The sequence below is a fragment of the Antechinus flavipes genome, chromosome 2, assembly GCF_016432865.1.
Source record: "Antechinus flavipes isolate AdamAnt ecotype Samford, QLD, Australia chromosome 2, AdamAnt_v2, whole genome shotgun sequence".
In the NCBI taxonomy this organism is placed as follows: domain Eukaryota; kingdom Metazoa; phylum Chordata; class Mammalia; order Dasyuromorphia; family Dasyuridae; genus Antechinus; species Antechinus flavipes.
This window is the reverse complement of record NC_067399.1, coordinates 662,329,063-662,348,299: the sequence shown is the minus strand read 5'-3', so window position 1 is coordinate 662,348,299 and position 19,237 is coordinate 662,329,063.

Sequence of the window (19,237 nt, the reverse complement as noted above, 5' to 3'; positions counted from 1 at the left end):
TCTGAGAAGACTCATGGGTTCCACAAAATCCTAAAGAGAGGAGGAACATCAATGTGAAGAGGGTGAGGGGACAGTGGCAAAAGCTGAGGAATATGGAGAAAGGGCCGCTAGATTTGGTAACTAAAATCATCGGGGACTTTGAAAAGAGCAGTTACCCCCCCCCCAAATTATGAAGCTATGAATACCCTTTGCCTTGTTCACAATTTTGCTCAGTGACAGCCTCAGAAATGATGGATGTGGACTAATGGGGAGAGAATGAGGACAGCAATGGAGTGGCCAGTGGAGAGCCAGAGGACCAATGGGGAAGCCTCCCATCCCACCTCCTGAAAGAGAGGTGATGGACTCTGGGCCCAGAATGAGACATCCATTTTTGACATTTCCAAGGCAAGAATTTGTTTTGCTTGGCTACGAACATTTATTTCTTTGTTTTTCTTTATTTTCGTTGGGAAATGGGGAAAGGAGGAAGGAAAGATTTTTTATTCATTGAAAAGATTATTTTTTAAAAGGGAGTAAATGAAGAGAATATTTACTGTAAAGACCCCAAATTCAATTTTTCAAACTCCAGCCTGCTGAAAGAGTCTTGGAGTGAGTAAAACCACTCAAGTCCCTCCCCCCATTTTCAGGCCTCTTGAACTTCTGGCCACACTGTGGGGTCTTGGACAGAGGGGGCTTTGTTGATCCTTGTCCCAGGCCTGAAGAGCAGCTGCAAGTGAGCCAACTTCCTGGATGTAACACTTCCCTACTGTGCCCGTCACTGGGACCTCTTGGCCCCAAAGGCCTTTTGTTTTCTGTGTTTAATTCTATTCCCACTGAGCTGATTCCCTAATTTGCTTTGTCAACAACCGCTCTCAAGGAATCAACCCTCCCTGATCTCCTGATCCTGGATTCCTTTGCTACCCTGGTTTATTATTCCCTGCTCCACTCCAAAATGGCATCCTCAACTTGTCAGAAAAGCAAGGGATGGGCTATCAGAAGACCTGGATTCAAGTGCCGACTTTTTGCTTGCTTCTTGTTGTCAAGTAACAACTTCTTTGCTTCTTTGACGAGTCATTGAGGTCTCTAGGTCTCATCTATTTTTTAAAAAGGTCATTGTAACTTTTAAGGTCCTTTCCAGCTCTCAAGTTGTGTTCCCAAGAAAAACTAAACCATAGGCCCAGAGGATCTGGACTATCCCACAGGACAATGACTGATGAGTTTATACAATGAAAATGAGTCATCAAGAAAAGATGCTTGAGACAGAATTAGCTTGAGAGTCCTCCCAGTGACAATATGAGTGTGTGTGTGTGTGTGTGTGTGTGTATGTGTATGACAGTGTGAGAACTAGCCTAAAAGGTGTCCTCACATGAACAAACAACTCTAACAGATCAACCAAGGATGAAGTGCTTACAGTCCAGTATGGAAGGATGATGTTCCCTGTAATAAGAAATCATCAGAATCTGAGGGATTCTTGGAAGTGCTTCTGCCCCATCTCAAAGACCTTAAGTGAAGAATGGAAGTGGAAGGGAAGAGGAACACACCAGTTTGGGGACAGGGAAGAAAAAGGAAGGTTTGGGAAAATTAACTCACATAATCAGTAGACATCTATACAAATAAAGAAGGATGGAGAAAGTAGCTGAAACTACAATTTCACTCTTAATCTGATCTGATCAAGGGAGGGAAGAATACCTATCTATACAGATATATATGGGGGGGGCACAAAAATATATTTCATTCAATAGGGAAATAGAAAGAAAAGGGGGAAAGGGAGAAAGAAGAATTAGAGGAAGGGAAAGATTATTCCTAAGCAAAATAAACTCTATCCAAAAATATATAAAAGTATTTATGCTCTTTTTAAGGTGACAAAGAATGAGAATCTAAGTTAAGAGGAACCATCAATTGGATGATGGTTGAATAAGTTACACTTAATTAATGTGATGGAATATTATTGTGTTGTAAAAAATGACAAGGGGGTAATTTTAGAAAAACATGGGAAGGTTTATATGAATTGATGCAGAGTGAAAGAACCAGGAGAATAAATTATATAAATAAATATATATATATATATATAGTCATCATCAATCAACAAGAATTAAGTATTAAACACTTATGTTCCAAGCACCACAAGACAACAAAGTCCCTGCTCTCCAAGTGCTTTCATTCTATAGGGACAAAGTGGCATGTACACATAGAAGTAAATGCACTGTACATGCAAGGTCAATATAAGATAAACAGCATGGTATAGTGGAGAGAGAGAGCTGCCCCCAGAGCCAGGGTTCAAGTCCTGCTTCTGACATATGATGGTGGTATGACCCTGGCAAATTATTCCATCTCTCAATTTTTTAGGCAGTTCTCTAAGATTCCAAATTGCAGATAAGATTGGCCAGGACGGAGAACAACAATCACACTCAAAGCAAGTCTGCGAATTCTACCTGTTCTCCAATCTTATCAGTATTTTGCACCTTCTCCTCCCCTCTTCACTCTTTCATCACCTTTGCAGATTTACCCTTTTGTTCCCTTTTAACAGCTCGACAGCCACACCTGCCTGCCTTTGTCTTTTCTCATTAAATTTAGAAATACCTATTCCTTTAGCTTCTATGTCCTTACTAACTGCCTTTTCCTAGAGATCTCCTCCTTCTTTTCCCCTTTTTTTCTTTTCCTCATTCCTCTTCCTCTCCTTTTCCCTGCTTCTTGAAGTCAGGAGCTAGTTTTCACTTCCTACTTACAGTCCTAGGGCTTGGTACATTGTGAGCTTTGATAAATGTTTCTGATGAATCCTCTTTTAATTCAAATCAACCTCCTTCCTTTTTTCTTCAAGTTATCCCAAATTTCTCTTTTTGACATTCAGTCTTTAGCTTTCTTTCAAGTCCAAAGCCCTCCAAATCATCTTCAAATTGCTCTTCTTCCCTTTATCCATCTCAAGTCTCTATCTTTGCCCGGCTCCTTTTGTTACCCAGACTTCTCTGGAAGCCAGAAGTAGAAAATCGGGCTTTTGGCAACATGGTCGACAGGGGCTGTTTTTATTTTTGGGCTGTCTTCCTACGAGACTCCAAAGATTATAGGATCGAGAGCCAGAAGGTGTCTTAGAGAGCATCTATTCCAGCTCCTTTCCTTTAGCAGATGAGAAAACTGAGGCTTACAGAGAAGTGATTGCCCCAGCATCACTCCTTAATACCCAGCGGCTGTTTAGACGGCCATTGTACCAGAAATCTTATTCTGGGGTCCTAAGTCTTTCTAATCATCTTTCTAATAACTCTTTATTGTGATTATTTACCACTAAATGTTCTGCAATAACACAATCCCCAGATGTGGCTTTGTAAATACCTCATTAACCATAAAGGTTCACAAATCATTAGTGTATCCAAAGGAAACCAAATACAGAGGTCCTGTAAAACACTGTCGGGAATCACGGAAGGAGAGAACATTTGGTGATAATCAGGATTAATTTCAGAGAAGGCAATCCTGCTGGGTTTAGGAATGAATAAACATGGAATGTAATGAAATATTTGCAGCATCTTTCTCATTTTGTGTGGAGGGAGCTATTTTCCCTCCAAGATGTGAAGATCTCTTACAGAAATATTAAATAGTATTCTTATAATTGCAATGGGGAGCAAATCTTTCGACAGCCTAGGGTTTAAATTGAGTTTTACTCTCCTCCTTTCCTCCCTTCTCGCTTGCAAGGTATGGAAATGATAGCTTTGGCAGCCTTCAAAAAATGGGAATATAATCATTGCTCGGGAAGCTGCTCAGCTGCCATTCAATCCAATTCATTTCAGCTAGCATTTATTAGGTATCTACTGTGTGGCAAGGCACCGTATTAGGCACTGAGGATGCAAAGACAAAACCGACATAATCCCTGTCTTCCGATCCTTACGTTCTACTGGGTGGAAACAAGATGGTGCTTCGGATCTATGTGACCTTGGGAAGGATGCTCCCTTTTAGTGTAAAAGCTGGTGCTTGGACTGGATGCCCCCTGCGGTCTTTCCAGGCCTAAAGCTGTGATTCTATGATCCCAAGGACACAGGTAAATAAATACAAAACATAAACAAAATTGAATGCAATTTCGGTTGCAGGGAGAGAACTCTCAAGGAGGATGGGGAGGGGATTGGGTAATGGGCTGACATCTGAGGCAAATCTTGAAAGCAGAGATGAGGGCAGAGGGTAGGGAACACAGCGTGTAGGAGGACCCAGAGATGGGAGAGAAAATGCCATAAAAAATGCACAGACAGTAGACTGATCTGGCTAAACATCCACTGCTTGAAGGAGATTGGGAGATCAGACCTTAGAGACAAGTTTGTCCTGGATTGTGAAGGATTGACGTCAAAAGTCAGATTTGTAGTTTACTCTGGAAGCAACAGGGAACTTTAGGCTCACCCCAAAAGGGGGCCCTCATTAAGAGCCAGCACACCCGCGTGCAAATCTCACTTCTATATACCATGTCTGTAGTGGGCTTGAGTAAAATTATCTGTAAAATTGGGGGCTTGAGCCAGATGACTTCTAAGGGCCCTCCCTCAGAATCCTGGGTTGTTAGTTAAACCTCCTCTATTCCATCTATGTTCCAAACTGATGGGCTTGTTTTCCCCCTCATTCAGGTGCCTTAAAAGCAGGCAAAGACTGCAGGTTGCTAAGAGATTTCCAGCAACCCCTTTGGTTAATGAAGGCAGCAGAAACTGAAGTCTGGCTCCGCTTCCCGCATGCATCCCCTTTTCCCACGGGGCAGTAGGTGTTCCACGTTCTGCCAACTTGCCAGCCTAGCTCCGTGTCGAGGGCGATACTGTGCTGACCACACGAAACTATCAGAGCTTTAATTTGAGCAGAAAAGTGGACTCCCTTGCAAAGAGTTGGGGAGATGAAGGCAGCCTTCCTTCCTTTTTAGTAACTTTCCAATGCTGCCTGACAATCAATCCAATTTAATATAGTCCCCGGAGAAATGCACTTTCCTTCTGAGAAGGGAGCTGCTGAATGTCAGAAATGTTTTAAAGGCAGCTTCCATCTGAGGGTGGGAAAGAAGAGACAGCCATCCCCAGCTACTTAGGGGGTCTTGCTTCACAATAGAGCTGCTCCTGAAAGACATGTGTCTTTCTAATATTTCATGAAATGTTCTGGACACAATCTTGTTTGCCAAAGAGAAAAGTGAAAATAAAACGAGGAAATTCAGCATTTGGAAGTCAGAGAAACTGGGTTTAAATTTAGCTTCCACTGTTTGTGTGATTGTGGGGCTCTTTACCTCTCTGGGTCTCAAGTGAGAGACTAGGACAAAGGTCCCTTCTATGACATTCTGGTCTGAACATTCTGATCCCATCTGTTTCTCCTCGACCCCCCCCCCAGTTTATTTCTATTTAATAACAATAAGAATAAATAACATTCATAGGATACTTGAATTTACTCATCTTTGTACAGGTTGTTTTCTCTAATAGAGTGTAAGCTTCTCGAGGGCAAGAACAATTGTCATTTTTGTGGCCGTAGCCTCACGGTGATCGGCACTGATTAGGTGCTTCAGAAATGCTTGCTGAATTAAAAATGGAATTAAATTGTTCCCTCTTAGGTTCATAGAGATGATAATAATAATAACTAATATGCATAGCATTGTATATGAGAGATCTTTCAAATTTTCAAAGCACTTTACTAATATTATCTTGTTTGATCCTCACGACAATGCTTTGAGGAAAATATTGTTCTTGTTCCCATTTCACAGATGAGGAAACTGAGGCAAAAAGAGGGTGCCCTGGGTCACCCAAGCTAGTAAGTATCTGTAGTCTTCCTCAATTCTCTAGTTCTAAGGTCGGGCTTCTGGTCTGTGCATCGTAAAGCCTTAGGTTGCAAGAACTGAGGAAAAGGAGAGATGTGATCCTTTGCTTGTCCTAGTTGTGCAGCCAGGGCAGGTTATTACAAAACCTTGCCCGGTGAGGGCTCTGGTGGGCCCTACAGGTTAAAGGTGTTCTGCGGACCACCACCTGCTAGGAGTCTAGAAGCGTTCAGCTCTTCATGTCACAGTCCCCATCACCTTACCTTGTGCATTTCTCTGGGTTTGGACCTATGGTTTCTCCTGGATAGGGAACTTTAGATACAGACAGGTAGCTCTCCCCACTAGGTTTGTCCTGCTTCCAGAAAACTTCCATTTGGGGAATGTGTCCTGGAGAACAGAGAGGGACGTCTCAATGCTCAGCATGAGTCCTTTTGGGTTCTCTTGGCAGCTCTGGCCCCTCACACCATGAGCTTTTTCTGCGAGACTCAAGAGCTCCAGATATGAGGATTTCTTGAGGTTTTGCCATCAGTGACATTTTACATATTTAAAAATAAATAAATGGTCATGCTTGTGAGATAGATACATGTGTGGGTACATACATGCAAGTACGTCTGTGTCTTTGTATATATCATACACACATGTGTCCTATTGTATGGCACATATACACATGCACATGTATGTGCATGGGAATGTACAGAGATACAAATATATGTATTATAAGTGTAATTAAATATTTCTATGTATGCTCATTGCAGGTAAATGCAGGAATCAAGGCACATGCAGATGCAGCTATTTCTGTATTGTGCAGTGCATAGGAGCATGAAGTTGCATGTGCATTTGCACCTTTATGTATACTATTTGTGTGTGTGCATGTATGTACACGTGTGCTTAAATATACATGTTCCTATACATATGCATCTGTGTGTATATGTATACACATGGTGCATGTGTAGCTGTGTCAGTACGTGTATGTGCACACATGTCTATCTGAATGCTCTAGACATGTGTTTGCACATATATGTAATGGGAACGGCCACATTTCAGAGAGTCTCTCCCTTTGAAGAGCAGCTGGAGCCTGCTTCCATGATCCCCTCCCCTCCCCTCCTCTCCTCTCCCTTCCTCTCCCTTTCCCTGTAGCTGTAAAACGAAATTGGGAGTGCCTTCAGCAGGTACCCATCTGATCAGTTCTGATGGACGTGACTCTTTCCAACAAATCAGTTCCAGTGATCTTGTGATGAAGAGAGCCATCTACACCCAGAGAAAGGACTGTGGGAACTGAGTCTAGACCACAACAAAGCATTCTCACTCTTTCTATTGTTGTTTGCTTGCATTTTGTTTTCTTTCTCAGTTTTTTGATCTGATTTTTCTTGTGCAGCAAGATAACTGTATAAATATATATGCATATGTGTATATATTGAATTTAACATACATTTTAAGATAACTAATATGTATTGGATTACCTGCCATTTAGGGAAGAGGGTGAGGGGAAGGGGGGAAGATTTGGAACAAAAGGTTTTGTAAAGGTCAGTGTTGAAAAATTATCCATGCATCTAACTTGTAAATAAAAAACTATAATAATAAATAAACACAAAACCCAACAGGTATCCATCCGCCTCTTCCATCCTCACCATTTGCTCTCTCAGTTTGAGACTGCCACAGGGAGATGAGCCTTGGGCCTTCCGCCCTCTGCAGACTCACCTCGGCCCTTTTACATTGCCCTTGACTTCTTTCCATTTGGGGTAAAGGACACGGGCCTGGAGGCTCCAATCTGAAGAGTTCTGGAAGGTCTGGAGTCAGAGCCCTTGGGGCTCTGGAGAGCAGAATGCATGCTGGGGCTAAGTCAGGTCCATGTTGATGTCCCAGTGCAATTCTTCACCTCTGACATTGATGGTTTGAGAAGTTGCCTGAGTAACTGGGAACTTCAGCCATTGTCCAGATTCACCCAATCACTTCGTATCAAGGTGGGACTTGAATCCAGGGCTCCCTGAGGTCACCCTGGCTGTCTCTGCACACATTCTTACTGGAAGCATCATTATTCTGGTGCTATTTGTGAAGCAGAGACTGGAAACTGAGTTCCATTCCTGGGAGAGAATTACAGAAGCAATTGTTTGTCCTTCCTTCCCGAGGAAGACCATGATATCAGGGAGGTGATGTCACGACTTGCAAGTGAAGTGAATTTACTGTGAAGTTGGGCTGTGCTGAGTTCCCATCCTTTCTCTCCTTCGGAGCCATCTGGGTCCAAAGCCCAGCTAGGGATCAGAACAAATAGAGAGGCAAGTGGCAGCAGGTAAAATGACGATGTCTGGCCCCCAAGAAACTCGCCAGTTGGAGAGAATTTCTCGTCTCCAGTGACAGTAAATTATTGAATGTTCTGCCACGAGAAAGACTGGCAGCTCAAATGGGGATGCATCAGCATTATTGGACATTAATGATTTCCCAGCCTGAGAAATGGATCTGAGAATTTTCTCTGCTGAGTTTGTCTTATTATGAGTCAAGGGAGAATTTTTCAAATCGACTTTTCCCCTGCACAGGTGAAAATCTCACTTCCTTCTGGTATTGTCTCTTCTGCAGGAGAGCAGGGAGCCCTAAAAGAGGGGGCTCTGAGCTCCCTACCTGTGCTGGGCTGCCCCTGGCAAGCCGAGGTGGGGGGCAGACACGGCCCCCGACTGAGCGTGAAGCCGGCTCTTCTAGGTTCCAATGGAAGGAGCTGTTCCCCAAAACATGGTTTCATGTGACCAGAGACGGTTGGAACTCCAGGACACCTTCAGCAGCTCTTCAACCAACAAAGCAAGATGCATTTATTAAGCACAATACGAAGGGCAGCTAAGGCAGGCCTGGAGTCAGGAAGTCCTGGATTCAGATCTGGTCTCAGATACTTGCTAGCTGCATGAGCCTGGGCAAATTTACCTCAGTTTCCTATTCTGTAAAATGAGCTGGAGAAAGAAATGGCAAAGTATTCCAGTATCTTTGCCAAGAAAACCCCAAATAAGATCACAGAGAACAATGGTTCGAGTCACTTCGTTTCCGTGGAAAGAGCTATAATTATGAAGGGGCAGTAGTTGCCTGAGAGTCCCAGAATGCCCTTGAACAATAACTCTCTTACTCTCAAGGAGTTTATATTCCACTGGGGAGGCGATGGAGACATAATCTAAGCAAATACAGAATAAATATGTGGGACAGTAAGAGTGAGCATTCGCAGAGCACTTTATAGAGATGATTCACCTGTTTGGAACCTCACCACAGCCCCGGGGAGAGAGGTGCTGTTATTCAGCCTCATTTTACAGAAGACAAACTCTAGCTCAGAGAGATTGTGACTTGTCCAAAGTCCTACAGCCTGAGGTAGAATTTGAACACAGGTTTTCCCGACTCTGGGTCTAGGCTCTATCCAGGTATCACCTAGTTTCTTGCCTGCTAAAATAAATGCAAAATACTCGTTCAAAGACGAGTAGTTAAAATACAAGCATCGTTCGCTCTTTGAGAGAAGGGACTATTTCTTTAGGCTTTTGTAGCCCCAGAACACAAAGTTCTAGTAGTTTAGTTAAATTCTAGTAACTTAAATGCTTTTTGATTGATGTCTTCAAGGGACCTCCGAAATCAGACTAAATCACTTTCCTGATGAAGAAGCACATCTGGGAAAGTAAAGGGATGTGTCCAAAGTCTCACAGGCAGTCAGCTCTTGGATGCCACAGCTGGTGCTCTTTCTTTCCACAGTGCCTCAGTTTCCCCCATCTGCCTCCCACTGGAAGAAAAGGAGACCCAGAGACAGAGTCATAACTAGCGATTTGGGGGCCTATGGTGGGGAGGAAGGGAAAAGAAGGGCAGGACAGGACAGGGAGGAGCCCCCCTGACAAGCATCTCCCAGCTTCCGATCTTAACTAATCCTTCTCCCCAGATTTGCTAAACTCAATTGTTTCTATGCTGCTGAAGAAGCGCAAGTGCTGCGAGACCCCTTTGCATTCTGGGCCTCTGAGGCAACAGCCCTACTGCCCCTTCACAGTTACAGCTCTTCCCACAGAAATTGAGAGGCTCGAATCAAGTTCATACAAAACTTAGCAGGGGAGGAATTCGGAACAGGTCTTTCTGGCTTCCTATCTCAGCGTTCTTTCCACTAGACTTCACTGACTAAAGTATCTCATTGACTTGAGAATGTGAAGTTACCTCAGCGAGGAGGGAAGACTCATATTGAGATGCTGAGAGAGACACAGACAGAGATGGAGAGAGACACAGAGACAGAGACGGAGAGAGACACAGAGACAGAGACGGAGATAGAGATTGGGAGGGAGAGAAAAAGAGAAGGGGGGAAGTGGGAGGAGAAGAGGGAAGGACAAAAAGTTGGGAGAAGAAAGGGAATGTTCCCAAATGCAGAATTTCCCCCATGGGAGGTCAAGGCTGGCCCTGGGGCATGAGAGTCTCTGCGGGGAGAAGTCAACTGGGGTCAATCTAATGGTCTTGTTGTCCTTGAAGAGCACCATGACCTCGGGGAGGTGATGCTAAAACATGCAAGTGAATTGGATTGGAGGGAGGGAGGGAGGACCCGGCAAGGTCACCTGCCTCACTTTCACCTCCAGAGGCCAGAGAGAGATCAGGATGACTGGAGATGGCCCTGGATGCAATGGGAGACCTCGGCCTTCAGCAAGTCCCCATTTGACAGGCAGCACCCAATCAGTGATTAAGACTAGGGAGTAATAGAGATAAGAAATCTCCCCTTTCACCTAGTCCCAAAAAACTAAATGAATCAATGAATCTGGGAGGGGAAGGCTCAGGGTTTCTGGCCCAAGCACAAATACCTGCTATTTACATTCAATCTGAGTCCATGGAGCAAAGCAAAGACCCAAAGGGGCTTGGCTTGAGACCTACTGGTGGCCAATGAGAATCAGACTGGGTTTGGTTTGAGACCTGGTCCTTAAGGGAGAAATCTAGGCAATAAATCCGAAAAAAGGCAGATACAAAAGACAGAAAACATCAGCACCATTTTTGCTATTGTGAATTACAAAGCTTAGCCCAATCTACATCTTTTCATCTTCATGCCCATTCCCTTGACTTTGTAAAATAGGCTGTCCCTCCCTGTACCTCATTTCCCCCATCTTTTTTTTTTTTTTTGCTGAGGCAGTTGGGGTTAAGTGACTTGCCCAGGGTCACACAACTAGGGTCAAATTTGAACTCAGGTCCTCTTGACTTCAGGGCTGGTGCTCTACCCACTGCACCACCCAGCTGCCCCTCATTTCCCCAACCGTGACCCTGAGGAGGTTGTACTTTTCTCCAAATTACCCTCCAGGCTCACTCATCCACCCAGCTAACAGAGAGTTCCCTGAAGAGAAGGCTGCCCTGACCTCCAAGATTCTTTGAAGAACACAGGGCACAGGCTGCCTCTGGGCTTAGGCAGGGTTTCAAGCTCTTGGGGACTGCCCATTGCAGTGGACAGGCCACAGTTGTCCAGGGGCTGCCGGACAGCCGGACATCATTGCCCCTGAGCCCCCGGGGAAAGCTGGGCTCCTTCCCTGGACTTTTCTCAGGTCCAGGATGTGCGGACAGTTTGGTCAGCTGGCCCTCCAGGGCTCCCTCCTCTGGGGGGGCCACAGTCTGTTTCTAGCTTGGCTGGGGGGCCGTGCGCATAGTGAGCAGAGTGCTTTCTCCATCACCCACTTGGCTTGGGATCAGCCGAGAGTCTGAGCTTAGGATCTTCCCTGGGACTTACTCAGGGTCACAACCTTGCAGCTGCCTGTCACCTTTAGGCAGGAATTGAGGCTCCGAAGGCCACTCACTTGCCTCAGGTGAAAGGCGCTGATAATCAATGTAATTTCCCTTACTGCTTTAAAGACTAAGCAATTGGCCCAGTCCTGGGCCTGGGGGCCTGGGAGCAAGTTTATCTCCCTGGTCTCTTCATATGCAATTAGGCTATTCAAAGGTCTGGTCCTTCCCTGGCAGAACGGCTATTTTGCATTTGAAGGCCTTTCCCAGCACACTTCTCTGTCCTTTGAGCCTCTTAGACCTTCACCTTTTATGGAAATTTCACCTGGAAACTTCTCCCTAGTATATATTCTGAATCTACTTACTTATGGACCACTTTCCCTCGGTTAAACTCTTTGAAGACAAAGGACCGCCCCAGGGAGGGGGACCACATTTCCCTTTTGGGGAGTCCTAGTGGCCCCAATGCCCGGAGCAGCATCTGGTACATAATAAGTCATTAATAAATCCTGGCCGGCTGACTTCCTTAACAGATCTTTGTAGGAAACAACAGCCAGGAGCTAATCAGGGCAGTATCTTTGCCTTCCATACTCTGCCTTCCATATTCACGTTGATTTTTCATTTATTTGCTGACTTTGTCTCCCATTGTAGCATCTAAGGGCATATGGCTACAATTGTGGGGGGCCAAAGGACAAATTAATAGTCACTTTTCATTTCTGCATAGTCCCGGGGGAAATTCTCACTCAGGCAAGATTCATAGCTGTGCGCCCTTTCTGCTTAAACCATCGCAAACCCAACTCCCACTGAAAACTTCTCCTATCCTGAATTGATGAAAGAATCTCGGAACCCGGCCTTCTCCAAAAAGTCCTTGTCAAGTACCGAGTCGGGTCTGACTTAGGGCTGATGCAAAGCAGTAAGCTTGAGCATGGCTTGTAAGAGTTTAGACCTTAGAGGCCGAAAGTACAAATTACCTGATAGTGAAAATAATTGTCTATAACGAACAGTAAGATTAATTATAAAGGACCATATTACTTAGCCCATTGACCTAAAACATTAACTGGCTTGAGGGTCAAACAAAGTATAAGCCCCCTTTTGTCCTTCTGGATGTTTAAAATGACCTAGAAGAATCCACATTATTATCGCCAGGATCTCTTTTGCAGCTCACAGAATATGTATAATTTGATAAGATTGGTTTCAAGGTCCTTGGAAGAAAGAGGCTCCATCAAATAGCTAGGAATTAAGTGGGAGTCCATTGCTTGGAGAATAGCTGAACAGATTGTGCTATATCAATGTAATGGAATAGGATTTTGTCCTAAGAGATGAAAGGCAGACAGATGCAATGGTCAGAGAGCTGGCCAAAAAGGTAGGAAGAGCTGGGCTTAAGAAAAAACCTCTGCTACCCCGGCTTTTGGGATAAGAACTCACTGTTTGACAAAAACTGCTGGGAAAAGTGGAAACTAGTATGGCAGAAATTTGGCATTAACACCGTATACCAAGATAAGGTCAAAATGGGTTCATGATCTAAACATAAAGAAGGAGATTATAAATAAATTGGAAGAACAGAGGATTGTTTACCTCTCAGATCTATGGAGGAGGAAGGAATTTGTGACCAAAAAAGAACTAGAGATCATTATTGATCCCAAAATAGATAATTTGAATTATATTAAGTTAAAAAGTTTTTGTACAAACAAAACTAATGCAGACAAGATTAGAAGGGAAGCAATAAACTAGGAAAACAGTTTTACATTCAAAGGTTCTGATAAAGGCATTATTCCTAAAACATATAGAGAATTGACTCAAATTTACAAGAAATCAAGCCATTCTCCAATTGATAAATGGTCAACGGATATGAACAATTTTCAGATGAAGAAATTGAAACTATTTCTAGCCATATGAGAAGGCGTTCCAAATCACAACTGATCAAAGAAATAAAAATTAAGGCAACTCTGAGGTACCACTACACACCTGCCAGATTGGCTAGATCTGATAATGCGGAATGTTGGAGGGGATGTGGGAAAACAGGGACACTGATACGTTATTGGTGGAGTTGTGAACTGATCCAACCATTGTGGAGAGCAGTGTGGAACTATGCTCAAAAAGTTATCAAACTGTGCATACCCTTTGACTCAGCAGTGTCACTGTATCCCAAAGAGATCTTAAAGAAGGGAAAGGGACCCATGTGCAAAAATGTTTGTGGCAGCTCTTTGTAGTGGCCAGAAACTGGAAAGTGAGTGAATGCCCATCAGTTAGAGAATGGCTGAGTAAGTTGTAGTATATGAAGGCCATTGTTCTGTAAGAAATGACCAGAAAGGCCTGGAAAGACTTACATGAACTGATGCTGAGTGAAATGAGCAGGACCAGGAGACCATTATATACTTTAACAACAATACTATATGATGATCAATTCTGACGGATGTGTCTCTCTTCAACAATGAATTGATTCAGACCAGTTTCAGTTATTCAGTAATGAAGAGAGCGGTCTACACCCAGGGAGAGGAGTGTGGGAAATGAGTGTGGACCACAACATAGCCTTCTCACTCTTTCTGATGTTGTTTGCTTGCGTTTTTGTTTTCTTTCTCAGCTTTTATTTTTCTTTTTAGATCTGATTTTCCTTGTGCAGCAAAATAACTGTATGGATATGTATACATATATTGAATTTAACACATATTTTAACATGTATTGGAATACCTGCCATCTAGGGAAGAGGATGGGGGAAAGGAGGGAAAAATTTGGAACAGAAGGTTTTGCAAGTGTCAATGTTAAAAAATTACGCATGTATATGTTTTGTAAATAAAAAACCATAATAAAAAATAAAAATTTAAATAATAAAAAAAGAAACACCTCTGCCTTATACAGACTGAGGACCTGAGAAAATCATTTAACCTCCCAGTGCCCAGACAGCTCTATAAGACCATAAGAGCAGATGGTGAGCAGCATGTGTAGGAAGGAAGAAGGAAGGAAGGAAGGAAGGAAGGAAGGAAGGAAAGGAGGAAAGAAGGAAGGAAAAAAGGGAGGGAGAAAAGAAAATGAGAAATAGATCACAAGATTTTCATGAACTGATTCAGAGTTTTAAAAAAAAAAGTAAAATCAGGAAAGCAATGTCCAAGTATGTTTTTCATAGCATCATCTTCAGTTTATTTGTATTTTAGCCTCACACAGCATCTGGTAAAAAACATCTCAGCAGATAGGTTTAAACCAGATTGACAGTAACCACCAATCCCATCAGTGAATTCAGGGAATATCTGCCCCAAGTGTGGGACAGTTTCCTCTGGTGGAATGGGCAGATGAGAACAATCTGTTCTGACAGTCGTGAGTATGAGAGCTTGGAGAAACCTCAAAGATTCTGAAATCCTACGCTGCCATCTTGTCTTTCGTCTCACCCCTGGACCTCTATGGCTCTGGAGAGAGACTGAAACTGGTGACCTGGTGCAATTTTGCCTCACTTCAGTCCATTTCACCCTGAAGTCCAGACTTTGTCCCATTCAAAACCAAGGACAAATAGTCACAAAGAATACATCCGCAGCCTCATCGAGCCAGTGGCACCCACAGTGCATAGAGAGATCATGGTCTGGAGTCAGGGAGACCTCAGATATTTACTAGCTGCAAGACCCTGCCTGAATCCTCTATTTGTTTTAGCTTCCTTAACTCTAAAAAAGGGTTAATAATAGTGTTTACCTCACAGGGTGATTGTGAGAATCAAATGCGACAATATTTAGTTTTTTGTTGTTATTGGTTTTTTTTTTTTTTTTTTTTTTTGATTCATGTCCAATGAGCTTTTTTTTTTTTTAATAGCTTTTTATTTACAAAACATGTATGGGTAATTTTTCAACACTGATCCTTGCAAAACCTTCTCTTCCAAATTACTCCTCCTTCCCTCCAATCCCTCCCCTAGATGGCAGGTATTCCAATACATATTAAAATATATGTTAAATCCAATATATGTATACATATTTATACAGTTATCTTGCTGAACAAGAAAAATTGGATCTAAAAAGAAAAAAATAACTGTGAGAAGGAAAGCAAAAATGAAAGCAAACAACACCAGAAAGAATGAAAATGCTATGTTGTGGTCCACATTCAGTTCCCACAGTCTTCTCCCTGGGTGTAGATTGCTCTCTTCATTACTGAACAATTGAAACTGGTCTGAATCAATTCAGACAATATTTGTTTTAAAAAATAGTAATAATGTTTAGAATGGCCTGGGACCTAGCAGGTACTCTATAATGCTTATTCCCTTCCCATGTGGCTTTTTTATTTGTTTTTTTTGTAAGACCAAGGTCTATTTCCTGATGGGCTCAGACCCTAATTGGTCCATCCTCACTTGGTCCAACTACCCGTCATTGGCTTCTACCCACCTCGATGGTTTTAAATTCCGATTACACAGAGATTTCAGTGTTCTAGATCTATGAGACTGTCTGTGGCTAAATGTGCTGGGTAAAAATACTATCATGGACTTCTGAACTGTTCACTAACTTTTGCTGGCTTTCCTGGAGGGATACCTCTCCCAGAGCCCATAGCATCTGCCTTCTTTGTAGTCCTGGGATGGATGAGGGAGCATACTGATGTTTCTGTTGGGATTTCTTAATCACTGTTATACTCGGTGCCTTTTTAAAAACCATTGATGGAGTATATATGAGAGTGATGGATTCCTCTCTGACTCATGATGTCATCATACATGAAATTTGATGTTGATTTTTCAATGGAACATCAGCCCTAAATAATGATGGATTATTACTACTTAACATACCTAATAATTTTATCCCACTTCAATGCATCCATGATCTCATCTGTGTGGGTACAGCCTCCTCTAATGCAGCTTACAACCTAGCTATGCCTTCCATTTTCTGTTTATATTTATAGAACTTTGCATAAAATTTCCATTTTTTTAAAACCTGTGAACTTGCTGTATCCTCCCATGAAGCTATTAATGAGGATCAAATGTAATAGCATATGTAAAGTTCCTTGCACACTTAAAGTGCTATGTAAACAGTAGCTATTGTTATTATTGCCGGTGCTAATTTTTTAATGTTCTCTCAAAAAATTATTTTGGTATTTATTTTGCATCTCCTTTGTATTTATTTATACCAGTATATATTGTACTCACTCGGTATTTTATGAGCTTTTGGAGAACAGGAGTGTTTGATTTCTTAAGTATCCCCAGAACCTAGAACAGTAAATGTCATTTACTAAGACAGAGAATGACACATAGTAGGAGCTTAATAAATTTCTGTTGAATAAGTGAATGAATGAATGAAAAATAGATGTCTTTGAGATATGAGAGTGGGGACTTTTGTTTAATTGAAATTGGGTAACACATCAATCAATCAATCCACAAGTACTTATTAAGTATCCAATATTTAGCAGGCACTATCTTTCCATGAATTCTCCATTGAAGAGCTCCACAGAACACTGAATGTCTCCTTCAGAATCTATTAGGACTCTGCTATAATTGTGCTGTTATTTATTATTATTATTATCCTGACCAATCTTCTACACTAACATTGTAAATATATAGTATATATTTAAATATATTTTAATTGATTCATATTTACTCCATACTTTTCACATTCAAACCAAATTGGATGACTAATTGTTCTATGTTCTCATTCTGGCGGCTCTATTTCTATGCCTTGTACTGGCCAGCTCCCATACTTAGAAGATACTTTTTGGAATCTCCATTTGTTGAAATCTTTTTCTTCAGTTAAAGCTGAGATCAGGGGATACCTGCTCTTTGGAGCTCTCGCTGATCTCTCCTCCTCCAAGTCAAAGGGTTTTCTCTCATAGTTTTCTAAAGCAATTTATTTCATTTTTCCTTTTTCCCAAAATGCTCTACTTTATTTTGTACTCCTTTAGGTCTGTTTCATATCCCCTCTTGTAAATATCATCTCATTGGGAACCAGGGCTAGATAAATTTTCAGCTTTGTATTCTTTCATCCATCCATCCATCCATCCATCCATCTATCCATCCATCCACCCAACAAACTTATATTAAGTAGTTATTATGTGTCAAGACAATGGGGTACAAAATCACAAACCAGACTGACTCTGTCCCTAAGTAGTTTATAGCTTACTGACTGGAAACCACCTATGCATAGACACATAAAAATGTAAAATATTCCCATCATTTCAAAAAGCATCAACAGCTTCCAGGCTTTGGGGAAAGAGAGGGGAAGGGACTTTGTGCTAAAAGTGGCATCTGGGCCAAGTTTTGAAAGGAGTTCAGAAGCAGAAATAAGGACAAAGAATATTGCAGGTCCCCAAAGGGCTTTACAAGAGCCATACTTAATACATGCTGATTGAATTACATGTGTGCAGAGGACTGGAATCAGGAAGATCTTTAGTGAAATCTCCAACACTGACTAATTATGTGATCATGGGAAAGTCATTTCACATTTCCAAACCTCAGTTTCATCCTTTATGAAATGGAGACAATAATAATATCACAGTATCATGAGATAATAGGATCTTGACTCTAGAGTTGAAAGGGAACTTAATCCAACCTATTCCTATCTTACAAATGAAGAAACTGATTTTCAGAAAATTCAAGTTGCTTTCTCATGGGCACCCAACTGGTAAGGAGCAGGAGTCCATACGTAGACATGATGAAATATGGTCTCTCACAGAAGTATAACATTTTTGTTATTTTTTCTCAGTGGTGATATCTTGTTTAGATCCCTGACAATATAAAATGTCACATATATCATGTAATAATAATCATGTCTGTCATTTCCAAATCATGTTAAAGTTGGCAAATTGTCTTATATTTGTTGACTCGTTTGACACAACAAAGCTGTGAGGTGGGTTCTATTATTATCTTCATTCATCAATAAAGAAACTGAGACGGATACCCAGAATTCCACAGCCAGTAAATGTCTTTGTCAAGATTGATTCCCTCAGCCCCTGCGCCATATGGCTGAATGACCTGATTGGAGATGATACTACTGGGTATGATATGATTAGATATGTGTGATATGTATAAAATATAAGCTATGAAATAATATTATCATGATTCCATTTTCTAGAGGAACTCTCAGTATGGAAACTCCCTCCACCAATGCAGATCAACGATTGCTCCCAAGTTTTAGTTTGGGAGAAGTTAAGTAGCTTATCATAGTCACACAGCTGGTCTGGGTCAGTGGCAGGATGTAAGCCCCCTCCAGGTCCACTCTGGCACATAAAGTGACCCAAAGATGCCACGTTCCTCTTTCCTGGTGAGTCATTTTGCCTAACTGAGCCTGAGGACTCGGCTTTGTCCCCGGCCATACATAGATTCTTTGTAATTTCTGTCTTGTTTTCCCATACTTTGGAGTTCTGCGTAATCTCTGTTGTCCTAATCCCCAGAGGACAAACGAGTTCAGGGCAGGCAACCTCGGCTCAGAAGAGAGACAGCTGGCTGACACTCCACGGAAGAGAGGGGAAAACCATTACACAAGGAACTGAAAGTTAAGGGGAGCTCTCCAGCTGGTTCCAGAAAGCCCAGGCGAGGAAGGGAAGGGCTCAGCTGACTTGCCTTGCCTTAACTGAGCCTTAAGAAAGACAAGGGTTGATCACAGAATCTTAGACCTATATGATCTTGATAAAGATCTTGAAGTCTGAACCCCCTCATTTTAAAAAAGTTATTTATTTTCAAAATACATGCATAGATAGTTTTCAACATTCACCCTTTCAAAACTTTATGTTCCAAATTTTTTTTCTCCTTCCTTTCCTGCATCCCTTCCTTTAGATGGCAAGTAATCCAATATATGTTAAACATGTATAATTCTTCTACACGTATTTCTAATTATCGTACAGCACAAGAAAAATCAGATCAAAAAAGAAAAAGAGAGAAAG